At 39.3% G+C, this 18,390-nt stretch overlaps 1 protein-coding gene across 5 annotated transcripts in view; it reads left to right on the forward strand.

Annotated features, from left to right (window-relative positions):
* NKAIN3 (sodium/potassium transporting ATPase interacting 3) overlaps positions 1 to 18,390 on the forward strand; it is a 799,758-nt gene that overhangs the window by 279,257 nt on the left and 502,111 nt on the right. The gene's annotated exons all lie outside the window — the stretch shown is intronic.

The raw sequence follows: 18,390 nt of genomic DNA on the forward strand, positions 1-18,390 counted from the left end.
ATAGCAGATGGTCATCAAAGGGGTAGCTTAGCACTTATGACTCATCCCTTGCACTGTTGCTATAAAATCTGCCAAGACAATGAAGAAAAGTCTCTTCTCATGAATTCATTCCTCCCTCTCTACTGCCTTCTTGTACTCAATCAAGCCCTCCTATTGACATATATATGTATATATTTTATTCTCCTTGCCCTTTCATCTTCTGTTCTATCTCTAGTCTTCCTGTCGTTGCTAAATGTCATGAAGAATAGACTTCACATCTTCACTACTCCTTACCACTCAACTCCACTGTCTTGTTTCTGCTTCTAACAGTACCTGCTAATTGACATGATGCTGCTCTTTCAGAGTCCCTAATGAATATCCTATTGCAAAATCCAGCGGCCCCTTTCCCAGCCCTCACACTCATGAAATTTTCCAGAGTTAACCATTCATTCCTTCCCCTACTTAATTTCTATGACACTGCTCTTTTTATCTCTTCTTCTTCTCCTTCTTCCTCTCCTTCTCCTTCTCCTTCTTCTTCTCAGTATCTACTTCTGACCTTCTTTTTCTTAACCTGCACTTTAAATGTAGAATTCTTGGTATTCTCTGTCCCTATGTGTTCTCCCTGCATGATCTCAGACACTTCTCCAACCATTATCTACCCTCAGATGATTTGAAATTTGTATTGTATATACCAGTTATTTTCCTAGGCTCCACATTTACATATGTAGCAGCTTGATGGGCACAGATGTTCCTCTGGACATCCAAATTCAATGTGTTCAAAGTGCAATTGGACTGTGAGGAGATAACACAAGAGCATGGCCTTTGTCTTCAGATGGACCAGGGTTAGATCTCTGGCTCTTAGTTGCTACAGGACCTTGGAAAACATGCTTGAACTTCTTGTGCATCTGTAAAATGAAAACTGCCAAACAGGTCCCCAACCCCTGGGCCACAGACTGGTACTGGTTTGGTCCATGACCTGTTGGGAACCTGGCTGCACAGCAGGAGGTGAGTGGTGGGCTAGCATTACCACCTGGAGCTCAGCCTCCTGTCAGATCAGAAGTGGCACTGGATTCTTATCGGGGGAACCCACCCCCCAATATTTCAACATAGGTTCTTTCTATTTTCCCTAAGTGTTGGCCAGTCTGAGAAATAAAGAGAAAGACCACAAAGAGAGGAATTTTATAGTTGGGCCACCAGGGGTGACATCACATATCGGTAGGTCCGTGATGCCCACCTGAGCCGCAAAACCAGCAAGTTTTTATTAGGGATTTCAAAAGGGAAGAGGGTGTACGAACAGGGAGTAGGTCACATGCTTCAAGGGGCAAAAGGCAAAGCAAAGATCACATGCTTCTGAGGAAACAGGACCAAGGCGAAATCAGAAACTCCTGATAAGGGTCTATGTTCAGCGGTGCACGTATTGTCTTGATAAACATCTTAACAGAAAACAGGGTTCGAGAGCAGAGAACTTGTCTGACCTCAAATTTACCAGGGCTGGGGTTTCCCAATCCTAGTAAGCCTGAGGGTACTGCAGGAGACCAGGGCGTATCTCAGTCCTTATCTCAACCGCATAGGACAGACACTCCCAGAGCAGCCGTTTATAGACCTCCCCGCAGGAATGCAATTTTTTTTTTTTTTAATTTTTATTTTATTTTATTTTATTTTTATTTTTATTTTTTTTCCAGTTCGCACATGGAAATATATTTTTTGTAGCATTGTTTAAAATAGAGGAAAAATGCAATCAATAAAAGAATGGTTAAGTCAATTCTAATATTCCATCCTATAAGACACTATGTCTCAATTTCTTTTTTGTTGTTGTTGTTTTGATTTTTTTTTTTTTTTTTTTACTTCTCATTATTATACTTTAGGTTTTATGGTACATGTATGCAATGTGCAGGTTAGTTACATATGTATACATGTGCCATGCTGGTGCAATTCTTTTCCTAGGGTCTTAACATTATATTCCCTGGTAGGAAAAGAATTTAGCAATATCTCCTCTACTTGCATGTCCATTTATAGGCTCTCTGCAAGAAGAAAAATATGGCTCTTTTAGCCCAACCCCGCAGGCAGTCAGACCTTATGGTTGTCTTCCCTTGTTCCCTAAAATCACTGTTATTCTGTTCATTTTCAAGGTGCAGTGATTTCATACTGTTCCAACACACGTTTACAATCAATTTGTACAATTAACATAATCATCACAGGGTCCTGAGGTAATGTACATCCTCAGTTTATGAAGATAACAGGATTAAGAGATTAAAGTAAGACAGATGCAAGAAATTATAAGAGTATTATTAGGGAAGTGATAAATATCCATGAAATCTTCACAATTTATATTCCTCTGCCATGGCTCCAGCAAGTCCCTCCATTCGGGGTCCCTGACTTCCCACAACAGATTCTCATAGGAGTGTGAACTGTATTGTGAACTGCACATGCAAGGGATCTGGGTTGCATGCTCCTTATGAGAATCTATGCTTATTGAATCTGAGGTAGAACAGTTTCATCCTGAAACCGTCCCCCTACCACCAGTCTGTGGAAAAATTGTCTTCCACAAAACCAGTCCATAGTGGTTGGGGACCACTGCTATAAAACCTACTTTGCAGAATAACTATGAATATAAAATATCTGAAACAAAACCTGGAAAATTGCTGTCCCTTAATACATATGAGATATTCTGCTATACTACCTTCTCTCCAATGACTCTTCCACCTATTGTACTCCTATTCCTTTAATCATATCATCATCCCATAGTCATTTCCTCTTCCTTCTATCCCAATCCTCACATCTAATCACTGGTCATGTCATGTAGATTCTGTTTCTCTAGATTCCATAGAGTCCACCCTTAGCTGTCTATATTTTGCTTCTTATTTGTTCCTGGATTGTTGCAATAACAGTCAAATTGATTTCTCTGTTTTCCATAAATGGAAAACCAAACCATCCATTATTTCATTATCAGAGTTTTGCTGTTTTCATTTTCAGGAAACACAGCAATACTCAGGTTATTCTTCTTAAAACCCTTCAGTAGCTCTATGTTGCCTATAGCATGATGCTATAATTCCTTTAGCTGTCAATGTCCCTTACAGTGTTATAATTACTGTCTTTCCAGACTGTTCCCTCACTACTTCTCTTTCTGCTCTAGTAACACCAGGGTTCTCAATGTCTCTCAAACAAGCTATCCAGGTTAATGACATTCTTTCAGTTTTGAATGCTCTTCTTCCCGGAATAAAATGCCAGTTACTTTAGCCAGGTCTTCCTTTTTGTTCCTATAACACTTCAATCTCTGTTTTCATTCTGCATTTATTGTAGTTAATAAGCATTTTCTCCCCACAAGCTAAGTCCTTTGAAATCAGACTAGATAAAGGCAATAAAGGTAGTAAAAAAGAAATTCAAATGCTAAAGGAAGAACCAAGAAATGTAATTATGTGAACGATAAGGTCAATACAGCAATAAGGGCAATTACTGTGGCTATGCACAAAACTTCACTGTGAAACATATATCAGTTAAGATTTGGTTATTAATTCATTCACTTCACAAATAATTTTGGGGTGAATTCCTTGTGTCTAGCCCTAGGTATTGAAAAGCAACTAACAAGACTGTTCTGGCTCCTACTCAGAAAAAAATTATGGGAAAAAGTTATATACTTCAAACAACCTTAGAGGAATATGTACAACAGTTCATGATGCAAAGCAAAATTTCTCCTGGTACTAAAGTTTGAGAAAACTTTCTCATTAGGAACATAATGTAGGGGATATTGAGTGAAATAATGTATAAGGTCCTCAATAATAATCTTATAATAAATATAGAAGCATGGTTTTATATGACTGTTAAGGTATAACATTGAAAATCATTTATATCCCCTGCTCTATAGAATGCCTTTACATACTGGGGACTTGCTAAATAGTTGTTGAAATCAAGCACTATGATCTGACTTTGTTGATCTTTTTTCAAATACTGATAGATCCATATCCAGTAGTATCATTGGTATCTTAATCAAAATGGCTTTGTGAATTTATTTATTTGGCACCAAAGAATCTTTGTCTGATGGCCTATATGTATTAGTTTCCCATTGCTGCTACAACAAATCACCACACAATAGGTGGCTTAAAATAACCAAATTTATGTTATAAGTCTGTAGTTTAGAAGTCCCATATAGTTCTCAGTGGGCTAAAATCAAGACTCTGGCAGGGCTGGATTCTTTTATGGTGACTCTAAGGCAGAATCTGTTTCCCTTCCTTTTCTAGCCTCAAGAGGCTACCCATATTCTTTGACATATGGCACTCTTCCTCCATCTTTTAAGCCAATAGTGTTGCATCACTCTGATCATTACTACATACTCATATTTTCCTCTAACTGCAGCTGAAAAAGATTCTCTGCTTTAAAGGACTCATGTGATTATATTGGACACTTCTGGATAAATCAGGATAACCTCCCCATAACAAGATCCTTAGCTTAATCACATATGCAAAGTCTTTTGTCATATAATATATTTACAGGTTTCAGGGATCCGTATGAGAATATTGGGGGGGGACATTGTTTCACCTGCCATACATCTTACTGTCATGTTCTAATTTATAATAGAGACTATGAATTCCAAAATGCCATTTCAAACAAGCAAATTGCCTGATGTAATTCTACACCCCTCCCCTAAAACAACAGCAACAAAGATTACATTTCCTTAGAATGCATGGGTACTTGCAATTTGTGCATGTGCAACTTAGGACATGTGAATTATTATTTTTTCTGCTTTTTCTTTTTTTTTTTTTTTTTGAGACAGAGTCTTGTTCTGTCACCCAGGCTGGAGTGCAGTGGTGTGATCTCGGCTCTCTGCAACCTCTACCTCTCCGGTTCAAGCTATTCTTTTGCCTCAGCCTCCCGAGTAGCAGGGACTACAGGCACACACCACTACACCCTGCTAATTGTTGTATTTTTAGTAGAGACAGGGTTTCACCATATTGGCCAGGCTGGTCTCGAACTCCTGACCTCGTGTTCTGCTCATCTCAGCCTCCCAAAGTGCTGGGATTACAGGCGTGAGCCACCACACCCAGACTTTTACTGCTTTTGTAAGGTTAGACTTTGGAATTAAAAGAGAGTGTCTGAGGTGACCAAGTCAGAATTTGCTCCTTTACAGAGAACATTGGAGATCCCTCTTTCCCTCTCTTTCTAATGTTATGCATTTCTCGACACCTGATGTAGAATTGATAATGGGTTGAAAGTATCTTTTCCATTTCTTTGACTACAGCAAAATGAAGCCATAAAAATATCTACCAACCCTGGGAAGTTCTTGCATAAATGACTGCTGTTTATTGCTAATGTAAAATGTTTTTGATTGTGAACATGCTGCTATGTGATCTTCTGAATAAAGATAATTTTATACTGTGTGAATAATTTCCCTTTGTTTTCCAAAGTGTTTGAGTGGTTAGAAAAAATATTTTTATTATATGTCTGTCAGTTTCACTATACAAAATTGAAACAATCTTGGAAGTTATGAGTACAACCAGATGGATGAAGATTTCTGATTCCAGTCTGGAATGTGAACAAAGTGTAAAATGCTGTTTGTGGATTATGAGTTATTTACTAGGACTTATCTTAGAACAACGTAATCAGTACCTCAGCAACTATCTAGTTCTGCACACAGCAGGCGCTCATTAAATGTTTATTATTTGAATAAGAGAATCATTTTATCTTTCTTCCTGTCAATAGTTGTTCAATTCTATTCTTCCCAGTCAGTGCCTCATACTACAATTGTTCATCCTGTACCTAAAATTAATACACACTCCCAAATTTGTTACATTGTTTTGGAAAATACATGACTCAGCCTTTTTGCTAAATGCTATACCTTTCCAGAAGCCTTATAATTATACTTTGTTAATTGCAAACCACAAAGCTGCCATCATTTCTTTCTCTCTCTCTTTGTAAAAAAAATGGTATCACAGAATAGATAAAGAAGCCATGATTTATATGACTCTCTTTTCCTTTCTGTTACAAACTTGTTTCCCTCTCCCACAATAGGAAGAAATTATTAGGCAGATTAAAAGCTTTTCCTTGTGGAATCTGTAAAAGAAGTGATGCTTGTACTCGGCTCCCCACTGCAAAGGCCACCAACACAGTAAGGGATGGCAGAAAGGACACGGAAAAAGAGATGCAGGCTGAGATTGAATCCAGTGACCTTTGGAGAGATTCTGTTGGCTCATGCACCAGTGCTTGAAAGTTCTGTGTTTCACATAGGCTCAAAATAAAAGGATGGAGGAAGATCTACCAAGCAAATGGAAAGCAAAAAAAGGCAGGGGTTGCAATCCTAGTCTCTGATCAAACAGACTTTAAACCAACAAAGATCAAAAGAGACAAAGAAGGCCATTACATAATGGTAAAGGGATCAATTCAACAAGAAGAGCTAACTATCCTAAATATATATGCACCCAATACAGGGGCACCCAGATTCATAAAGCAAGTCCTGAGTGACCTACAAAGAGACTTAGACTCCCACACATTAATAATGGGAGACTTTAACACCCCACTGTCAACATTAGACAGATCAACGAGACAGAAAGTCAACAAGGATACCCAGGAATTGAACTCAGCTCTGCACCAAGCGGACCTAATAGACATCTACAGAACTCTCCACCCCAAATCAACAGAATATACATTTTCTTCAGCACAACACCACACCTATTCCAAAATTGACCACATACTTGGAAGTAAAGCGCTCCTCAGTAACTGTAAAAGAACAGAAATTATAACAAACTATCTCTCAGATCACAGTGCAATCAAGCTAGAACTCAGGATTAAAAATCTCACTCAAAACCGCTCAACTACATGGAAACTGAACAACCTCCTCCTGAATGACTACTGGGTACATAACGAAATGAAGGCAGGAATAAAGATGTTCTTTGAAACCAATGAGAACAAAGACACAACATACCAGAATCTCTGGGACACATTCAAAGCAGTGTGTAGAGGGAAATTTATAGCACTAAATGCCCATAAGAGAAAGCAGGAAAGATCCAAAATTGACACCCTAACATCACAATTAAAAGAACTAGAAAAGCAAGAGCAAACACATTCAAAAGCTAGCAGAAGGCAAGAAATAACTAAAATCAGAGCAGAACTGAAGGAAATAGAGACACAAAAAACCTTTCAAAAAATTAATGAATCCAGGAGCTGGTTTTTTGAAAGGATCAACAAAATCGATAGACCGCTAGCAAGACTAATAAAGAAAAAAAGAGAGAAGAATCAAATAGATGCAATAAAAAATGATAAAGGGGATATCACCACCAATCCCACAGAAATACAAACTACCGTCAGAGAATACTACAAACACCTCTACGCAAAGAAACTAGAAAATCTAGAAGAAATGGATGAATTCCTCAACACATACACCCTCCCAAGACTAAACCAGGAAGAAGTTGAATCTCTGAATAGACCAATAACAGGAGCTGAAATTATGGCAATAATCAATAGCTTACCAACCAAAAAAAGTCCAGGACCAGATGGGTTCACACCTGAATTCTACCAGAGGTACAAGGAGGAAGTGGTACCATTCCTTCTGAAACTATTCCAATCAATAGAAAAAGAGGGAATCCTCCCTAACTCATTTGATGAGGCCAGCATCATCCTGATACCAAAGCCAGGCAGAGACAAAACCAGAAAAGAGAATTTTAGACCAATATCCTTGATGAACATTGATGCAAAAATCCTCAATAAAATACTGGCAAACCGAATCCAGCAGCACATCCAAAAGCTTATCCACCATGATCAAGTGGGCTTCATCCCTGGGACGCAAGGCTGCTTCAATATACGCAAATCAATAAATGTAATCCAGCATATAAACAGAACCAAAGACAAATACCACATGATTATCTCAACAGATGCAGAAAAGGCCTTTGACAAAATTCAACAACACTTCATGCTAAAAACTCTCAAAAAATTAGGTATTGATGGGACGCATCTCAAAATAATAAGATCTATCTATGACAAACCCACAGCCAATATTATACTGAATGCGCAAAAACTGGAAGCATTCCCTTTGAAAACCGGCACAAGACAGGGATGCCCTCTCTCACCACTTCTATTCAACATAGTGTTGGAAGTTCTGGCCAGGGCAATTAGGCAGGAGAAGGAAATAAAGGGTATTCAATTAGGAAAAGAGGAAGTCAAATTGTCCCTGTTTGCAGATGACATGATTGTATATCTAGAAAACCCCATTGTCTCAGTCCAAAATCTTCTTAAGCTGATAAGCAACTTCAGCAAAGTCTCAGGATACGAAATCAATGTACAAAAATCACAAGCATTCTTATACACCAATAACAGACAAACAGCCAAATCGTGAGTGAACTCCCATTCACAATTGCTTCAAAGAGAATAAAATACCTAGGAATCCAACTTACAAGGGATGTGAAGGACCTCTTCAAGGAGAACTACAAACCACTGCTCAAGGAAATAGGATACAAACAAATGGAAGAACATTCCATGCTCATGGGTAGGAAGAATCAATATCATGAAAATGACCATACTGCCCAAGGTAATTTACAGATTCAATGCCATCCCCATCAAGCTACCAATGAGTTTCTTCACAGAATTGGAAAAAACTACTTTAAAGTTCATATGAAACCAAAAAAGAGCCCGCATCGCCAAGTCAATCCTAAGCCAAAAGAACAAAGCTGGAGGCATCATGCTACCTGACTTCAAACTATACTACAAGGCTACAGTAACCAAAACAGCATGGTTCCGGTACCAAAACAGGGATATAGATCAATGGAACAGAACAGAGCCATCAGAAATAATGCCACATATCTACAACTATCTGATCTTTGACAAACCTGAGAAAAACAGGAAATGGGGAAAGGATTCCCTATTTAATAAATGGTGCTGGGAAAACTGGCTAGCCATATGTAGAAAGCTGAAACTGGATCCCTTCCTTACACCTTATACAAAAATTAATTCAAGATGGATTAAAGACTTAAACGTTAGACCTAAAACCATAAAAACCCTAGAAGAAAACCTAGGCATTACCATTCAGGACATAGGCATGGGCAAGGACTTCATGTCTAAAACACCAAAAGCAGTGGCAACAAAAGCCAAAATTGACAAATGGGATCTCATTAAACTAAAGAGCTTCTGCACAGCAAAAGAAACTACCATTACAGTGAACAGGCAACCTACAAAATAGGAGACAATTTTCGCAACCTACTCATCTGACAAAGGGCTAATATCCAGAATCTACAATGAACTCAAACAAATTTACAACAAACAAACAAACAACCCCATCAAAAAGTGGGCAAAGGACATGAACAGACACTTCTCAGAAGAAGACATTTATGCAGCCAAAAAACACATGAAAAAATGCTTACCATCACTGGCCATCAGAGAAATGCAAATCAAAACCACAATGAGATACCATCTCACACCAGTTAGAATGGCAATCATTAAAAATTCAGGAAACAACAGGTGCTGGAGAGGATGTGGAGAAATAGGAACACTTTTACACTGTTGGTGGGACTGTAAACTAGTTCAACCATTGTGGAAGTCAGTGTGGCGATTCCTCAGGGATCTAGAACTAGAAATTCCATTTGACCCAGCCATCCCATTACTGGGTATATACCCAAAGGACTATAAATCATGCTGCTATAAAGAAACGTGCACACGTATGTTTATTGCGGCATTATTCACAATAGCAAAGACTTGGAACCAACCCAAATGTCCAACAATGATAGACTGGATTAAGAAAATGTGGCACATATACACCATGGAATACTATGCAGCCATAAAAAAGGATGAGTTCACGTCCTTTGTAGGGACATGGATGAAATTGGAAATCATCATTCTCAGTAAACTATCGCAAGAACAAAAAACCAAACACTGCATATTCTCACTCATAGGTGGGAATTGAACAATGAGAACACATGGACACAGGAAGGGGAACATCAGACTCTGGGGACTGTTGTGGGGTGGGGGGAGTGGGGAGGGATTGCATTGGGAGATATACCTAATGCTAGATGAGGAGTTAGTGGGTGCAGCGCACCAGCATGGCACATGTATACATAAGTAACTAACCTGCACATTGCGCACATGTACCATAAAACCTAAAGTGTAATAATAATAAATAAATAAATAAAAAGAAAGTTCTGTGTTTTAGTTTCACGGTATAAAAGTGTGCTGAAAAACATCTCAGTATGTTATCTTTTAGGCTCATCTGAGACAGATATCCGTCAAAGGTAGCGATTGGGCTTCCTAAGGGAACGTGATATGTTATTCCTTGCAGGAAATAATTCTTTATATGTCCCATTCCCTAGATAGCTATTGAAATTTGTGTGCCAGGCTGTGGAGAAAGTAGTTCTGTGAAAACCTGGGAAGAATCTGATTAGAGAGTGGTGAACCCTCCCTGCAAATGCAGAGGAAGCACAAGGAAGAGGAAGGCAATCCCTTCAGGTGGTGACCCTAAATCATTCCAGTCCAACCCTTCACAACAGAGGGACATTTTTTTTGCTCAGTTATGGCAGGTTCTCCATTTGCAACAATTTGCTTTAGACCCATTCTTGCCCCTCCTCCTCCACCTTGGACATCACTCTTTTGGACCTTCTTTTCACTTTACAGCTCACTCAAGCCAAGTCACAAACATTAGTTTTCCTTTGCTGCACATCACAAAAGCCCCATCCATCCTCAAGTTAGGATGTGGCTTCTGTGACAACCCTCAGAGCCACAAGCCAAGCCTCTCATTGTCCGCGGACCAGTTAGTCATGCCTACTTGGTTTGCCTCCCTGGTTTGTTGGGAGAGCTTGATAAAATAATATGTTTGACATGCATGGCCAGCTCCAAAGTGTTCTTCAAAGACGACAGAGTCAATCTTCTGTAAAGATGGTGATTAGTCCCTCACTGTCTTCACCTCTCAGCCAGGCTTCTGTGTTCATGTGAGTTTTATTATGGATTTTCTTTCAGAATGGTGATAATTTAGCATGACATTTTTAATACATATTTTTAAGTTACAATTTATTGAAGTGTAACATAAATACAGAAACATACACCAATTTCAAGTGTGTGGTGGAATTAATTTTCACGAAGTCAGGGTACCCATATAACAAACATCGAGATCAGGAAATAGGACATTACCGTCGTCAGTGCCCTGAGGCACAACTCATGCCCCTCACAATTCAAGAGGTTTCTAAAACAGTGTCTTTTGGGAATCCACTGACTTCTCTACGTAGTCATCTATGGTCTCCCCAGTATGCATGGTTCTGTATATCTTTAGTGAGAAGGTCACTTTCTCTGCAGGGTGTAGCCTACAGCCTTTTTGGGGAAGCAAAAATACCTACAACAAGTGAAGGACATTTAAAGGATTGAACTCCAATGTGTGCAAAATCAGCATGAACTCTACATGTGATGACTAAGGCATTGTTCATAGAGAGTAGGAGATAATCATGTGGGGTGGGGAGGGGGTCCCAAGAAAAGCTTTGTCAGAAGCTGGAAAGGTATTATAGAGATATTTCTTCTTCTTATCCCTCACCTCACCCTATACTTTGCACCCCAGATCCTGTTTTGCTGTCTTATATTAACTTTGACCACCCGCCACACCCATCTATCCAGGAAGAGTTCCATCCGGCAAGATATGCAGCCCTAGTTCTTTTCCTCCCTTATCCACTACCTTGCTTATTGCTGAGCTTCCCCTCTCTGCTCCTTTCCTTTACTGTCAATGGTGCATGTCTCCGACTTAATAAAAACAGCCTTGGGTTTTGTATTTCTAATCTATGGGCTATTAATGAAATGCAGCAGTGGTTTCATCCTTATCTCTAACCACCATGAGCATCCAAGTGCCAAGTGTATATTGCGATCACTAAATTGCCATGAGACACAGGCCCACAATTCCAGGAATGTGCCATTTGCCATAAAGCTATATCTGAAATTGCTATTAACTCTTTCCTCTGACTGGTTCTTCTACTAGGAATTTTCTTTCTTATTGTAACTCTCCTAAATATTATATTATCCATAGTTCTCTATTACTAGCCTCATTTATATTGAGACTTTTTAGACATTTCATTAAGTCACTCACTCCATGAAGACCAATTATGGCAAAGCACCTATTATAGGCAAAGCATTCTATTAGGTGCAGGGAAATAATAATAATTAGCATATGGATCTTGCTTTTGAACAAATTACCAAGGGACATAGGAAATGTGCATAAATATGTATATTTTAAGTGACCAAAAGGATTGACAGATAATGATATGGATGGCTGAGAGATGAGAAGTGAGGAGTGATTCCTTAGGACTGGGTGGATGAAAGAAAACCTCATGAAGGAAGTGACATTTTAAGAGGGCCTTAAAAGTTGGGTTGATTTTGGAATATATGATGATTTGGTAATCTTGGTGGTGGAATCAGGATGAATAAGAGAAAAGTGAAGACCAAACTGAGTTTGTATAAAGAACAGTGAATAGTTAGGTATTGTATATGTTAGAAATGCTTGCAGGTGAAAGGAACATCAACATCAAAAACAACAAACGCTACCAAACTAGCTCAAACTGAAAGGGCATTAAGGGTGTATTTTGAAAAAATCCTGGAGGTATTTTGTCCCAGACTGACCACCACCTTCATTCTTTGTTCAGGGCCAGCTTTGTCATCAAGGGCTAGCCTTCTCCTCTTCTTCCACTCCATCATTCTTAGCACATCAGCTCTTGATGTCAGCTTACCATGACAACTCATGGCAGTGCAGAAGCACCTGTCCATCTCTAGGTCAATTGCTGGGAAGGTGATGGGTTTGTTATGATTTTCTGGGATTAACTGTATTCAGGGCCCTTATGAAAATACAGTTTGTTAACAAAAGGAAAGATAAGAAAGAAGAGGAAGAGGAGGAAGAGGAAGGAGAAAGGAAGCAGAAGGTGGAAGTGAATAAGAATAAAAAGAAAAGATTGAGGAGGAGGTGGAAGAGGAGAAAGGAGAAAATGGCTTAAAACTTGAGTTTTAGGGGCACAGTAGATCATTTTGGCTACAAATTGTGATCATATTATGGGTAAACTGGCAAATCCCATGGTCAGCTTTCAGTCTTTTTCCTTGACCTCTTCTTTCACCTGTTGGACTCTGTTGACTCACCTTCCCCCTCTGTCCTGCTTTTTCCTGTGTTTACTTCCTAAGCTCTGGCTGCTCCTTTTCAAGGTTGTTTGCTGGTGTCCGCCTTCTGTTTCCCACATAAGTGGCAGTGCTCCCAGGTTTCTGTCCAGGTCCTCTCTTCTCAGTCCTCCTAAGGAAACCCACATAAACTCAACAACCTTATACACATTGCTCTTAAACCCCCAGCACAAATCTTTAACTGCTCTTTCTGCCTTGGATCTGCCTCCCCACACCCTCCCCATGTAGCTCAGCCTCTGTGGCTTCCCTCAAGCTTTCCCCACACCCTGGAATTCCACACACTTTGTTTCGTGTTGTCCGACAAATCACTTCTCATTCAAGAGGAATTTATTTCAGGTTGCCTCTCTGCAGTCTAGTTCCTACCGCCTTCTGCAGGGTTCCCTGAGCCCTCCCCGACCTCTTCAGTGCCTCTCTTCATGCTCACTTCACTGTACTTAGTCACTGATTCAGGGACCAGCAACTCTCTAGGTCACTCCAAGACCATTGCAGCCTGCCCGTTGCAGGCCACTCTCAGATGCCACCCAGATCCCTGGAATAGTCTTCTTATCAACCTCCTTGCAGCCCTCTGGCTGTTCTCCAAATTGTGCTTTATGTGGTAGCAAAGTGATCTTTTCTAAACAATAGTGGTGTGATGACTATCCTCTGCCCAAAATCTTTCCAAGGCTTCCTGATATTCTCAGGAGGAAGACAAAGGCCCTGACAGTTCATACAGAGCCCTACAAGGGGCCTCCCTCTTCCACCTTGATGTACATTTGTCTCCCTCTTGCTTTCTCTACCACAGTTCCACTGGCCTTCTTTCATTTACTCCAAAGTGGCGTGCCATCTACCTTCCTCCACAGGATCTTTACAAATGCTTTTCTTTGCCTGGAATGTCTATCTTCTCCACCTTCATCACACTAGCTGCTACTCATCTATCTGATTGCAGCTCAAGAGGTACTGCCTTGGGAAAGCCTTTCTTAACATTTGGATCCCTGACTTCATGGCGCCTTGTCTCACTCATTCATTGTGCTTGTCATTATTTATGACCATGGAATTGTTTTTGTGATTGTTTGATTAATATCTGTTTCCCTCTCTAAACAGTCATCTCTGTAAGAGCAGCAGCTGGGGCTATTTTGCTGATGCTTTTATTCCCACTATCTTGTATGGCACTTGGCATGTCATAGACACTTAATAAATATAGTGCTTTTAGCAAAATGAACTTTCTATTTTATACCATGAAATTCTGGGAAACTGAGACAAGCCTGGTTTAATGCTATATTCCGAGGACCTTGAAGAGTTTTTATCTATTAATATTGCTAAAATCATTGATAAATGATTGATTTAAGAAGGCATTGTGGATATCAGGCTAATGAATTTGTGATTATTGATGGAAGACTGTGTGTTTGTAGGCGTTTATTGCCCTATCCAGCTAATCCCAGATACCCTCACCCAGTATTTCTCTGTAATGTTCCTAATCCATTCTTTCTGCCTCAGTTTTCTCTTTTAAATGGTCAGTGAGGGCCTGGAAACATGTTCTCACTTCTGGTCCGACCAAGGAAGCAGAACTTTTCTAATATGTGACCATGGTTTCCCCGGTTTTGAGGGATTTGATGTTCTAAGATGCCTCTGTCTTGCCAACTTTGTAGTCTGTTCTGTTTCAGTCTGTTACTTATTGTGGTTTTTTAATTCTCCAAACTGCCTCTCTTAATCTCAAATTCCACTATTCTACTTGCTAAGTCCTTTCATCTAGAAGTGACACTGGGGAAGGAGGCACATTGAACACTTTCATGGACCCAGGTCCTAAATGGCAATGTGTACTTAGCTGTGAACAAACTGTGTTAGTACTGAAGCTGCTGCCACAAAGAAAACTGTGTCTTTCACCTGCAGAGTCTATTTATGTGACCACATGTTTAAGCTCAGGTAAATCTTCAGTATCCTCTCATCCTGCCTTTCCTTTCTGATTAGGAAATCTTTTATTTATCATGGTTTTCATTTTCTCTGAACAGATGGTGCATTACCAACAAGTGACAAATGACTATCCTCCCAATAAGTATTTAGAAACAAATAAATTAACCACAAGAAATATGGCAGCAGGGTGAGTAAGAAACTCACTAAGTAAATGAGTTTATCACATTATTTGCTTCCCTACTGGCATCATAAGGTTCACTTTTGAAAAATATATATAAAATAGTCAAAGAAACTGATTTAGACAGATCAGTTAACCTCATATATATTTCCTCCAAACACAATTATTGGGAAAAATAACTAATCTTTTCTTGTCAAAGCATTTGCTTTCCTAGAAGACAGCAGAGTTCTGTTTAGCCTCATGTAAGGAAATAGTGTAATGCATTGTGATAAATAGATGCCTCACACCTTTCTAGGAAAGAAAAATGTGGAGGCCTTTGACTGCAACTAGATGGACTGAAGCTAAATGTAACTATCTCCGTCAGCAAAATAGACCCAGTTGCTGCTCTCACAGAGATTGCAATTTAGAGGGGGAAACAGATATTAATCAAACAATCACAAAAACATGGTCATAAATGTAAGCACAATGAATGAGTGAGAAAAGCTCCATGAAGTCATGAATTTGAATGATAAGAAAGGCCTCTTCCAGGAAGCGATTCTTGAGCTGCAATCAGATAGATGAGTAGGAGTTACTGTGGTAAAGGTGGAGAAGATAGACAAACATTCCAGGAAAAGGAAAGAGCATTTGTGGCCGGGCACAGTTGCTCACACCTGTAATCCCAGCACTTTGGGAGCCTGAAGTGGGCAGATACTTGAGCCAAGGAGTTTGAGATTAGCCTGGAGAAGATGGAGAAATCCCATCTCTTCAAAAAAAAATACAAAAATTAGCTAGATGTGGTGGCACACACATGTAGTTGCAACTATTAGGGAGGCTGAGGTGGGAGGATCGTTTGACCCTAAGAGGTTAAGGCTGCAGTTGCCACTGCACTCCAGCCTGGGCGAGAGAGTGAAACCTGTCTCAAAAAAAAAAAAAAAGCATAAAAGCATTTGTAAAGACCCGATGGAGGAAGGAGATGACGTGGCACTTAGGAGTAAATGAAAGAAGGCCAATGGAGTTGTGGCACAGAAAGCAAGAAGGAGACAAATGTGCATCGGTGTGGAAGAGAGAGGCCCCTTGCAGGGCTCGATGTGAAATGTTAGGGCCTTCCAAGAGTTCCTGTTATTCTTTCTCCTAAGACTAACAGGAATACTTGGACAGGTGCTTTCAGCAGAGAACTCCCAGCTTACTCTCATTGTTTGTAAAAGCTCATCTTGCAACTAAAGGCATTATATCTTCAAAGCTGCATTCTATGACATCCACTCATGCTCAGCATCAGAGTATGCACTCAGACATTCTAGATGTAAGCTATAGATACTTGTTTTTTTTTTAATGTTTTTAGATAATGCCACCAATTCTGATTCTCTGAAATATTTCAACCTATGAGATGTGCTTTAAAACATACATGCTTTGGATGAAAATGCCATAAAATGGAAATATGATATACCCTATAAATAGACGAAATTGTATATAAGAACATCTTAGGAAGAGGGTAAAATTAAATCAGTAACTGAAACAGTAATTGTGAAATATTGTTATATTTCCTCACTTTTCACAGATACTTCACTGATAAAAAGGGAAACAAAATATGAGATTGTTAGTCACATGATTTCCTTCCCATGAACAACAGTTACACACTTAAATGTAGGCTGATAGTAGTTCAGAGTCCACACTTCTTTGAGAAGTTCATGTTCTGCCTGAGTTAGTCATAGCAAAGTGAATAAATAATTCATGTGTTACTAATCCCCACCCTTCCTAGATGGATGTAGTGTAAGGGATGTTAATACACCTAAAAGCAAAACATGGAAATTCTAACTTCAGGGATGAGCGTGGAGCTAGGCGGCCTGTTCCACCGATCTCTCTTTCCGTCTCTCCTGAATCGTCAACATTCAAAGTTGCAGTGGCATCTCATATCTTTGAAAAGAATTCCACCTAGATCTCACTTTCCCTTCAGCTTTCAGGTCCTTCCACCCCAAAAGTATCTATAATGATATATGAGTGATATGTGATTACGTATTGATATAATCATAATCCTTAGTTTGTGAATTAATTTTCGTTTCCTCCCCCAGTCCTCCCTGACTACCACTCCCTTGTCCCTGTCCACTTCCAAAGGCTCTACCATCATAATCACGAATATATCCTTGACTGTAATATATCATGACAATATTGTTTTGCCTGGGTATGTTTTCACAAAAACAAAATTATGCTACATTTTAAGAAAAGAAAATTGTGCTAAAGAGTCATTCTGACCTTAATTTTTCTATATTCAACACTTTTAAAACTATTCAAGTTTCTACATGTATTTTTGAAAAATTTATTTTTTAGTTAGCAAATAAAAAGTATATATATTTATGGTGTGCAACATGATGTGTTGATATATATGTGTATATTTTAATGTACTTCTGATGCCTACTTGCAGTTCCATAGCATAAACCTTTCACATTTTCTCCTCCTTTCCTAAATCGCCTCTATCTCTCCCATGCCACAAACAACACTGTGGTGAGTATCATTATGCATACCCTCTATTTTCTTTTCTTTACTTTTATTTTAGGGGATACATGTGCAGTTTACATGGGTATACTGTGTGTCACTGGAGTTTGTTGTACAACATCCCTTACCCAAAAGAGAGAAATGTATTTAGTACACATATCCAGGAGTGGAGCTGTTATATCCTAGGTGAGTGATTAATCAATTGCACCATGGATTGCTTTCCAGAAAGGCTATATTAATTTACACTCTCAACAAGAATCCACTAGGGTTTCTGTTTCCCAACATCTTTCTGACACTTGGTATTATTTGGGCTCTCTAATTTTTGCCAGTCTGATGGAAGAAAACCCTTATCTTGTCTTTTTTTTTTTTTTTACTTTTATTTTTATTTTATTTTATTTTTTTCATTTACCCCATTTTCTATTATTATTATTATTACACTTTAAGTTTTAGGGTGCATGTGCACAATGTGCAGGTTAGTTACATATGTATACATGTGCCATGCTGGTGTGCTGCACCCATTAACTCGTCATTTAGCATTAGGTATATCTCCTAATGCTATCCCTCCCCCGTTCCCCCACCCCACAACAGTCCCCAGAGTATGCTGTTCCCCTTCCTGTGTCCATGTGTTCTCATTGTTCAATTCCTACCTATGAGTGAGAACATGCAGTGTTTGGTTTTTTGTCCTTGCGATAGTTTACTGAGAATGATGATTTCCAATTTCATCCATGTCCCTACAAAGGACATGAACTCATCCTTTTTTATGGCTGCATAGT

Source organism: Pongo abelii, chromosome 7, assembly GCF_028885655.2.
Source record: "Pongo abelii isolate AG06213 chromosome 7, NHGRI_mPonAbe1-v2.0_pri, whole genome shotgun sequence".
In the NCBI taxonomy this organism is placed as follows: Eukaryota; Metazoa; Chordata; class Mammalia; order Primates; family Hominidae; genus Pongo; species Pongo abelii.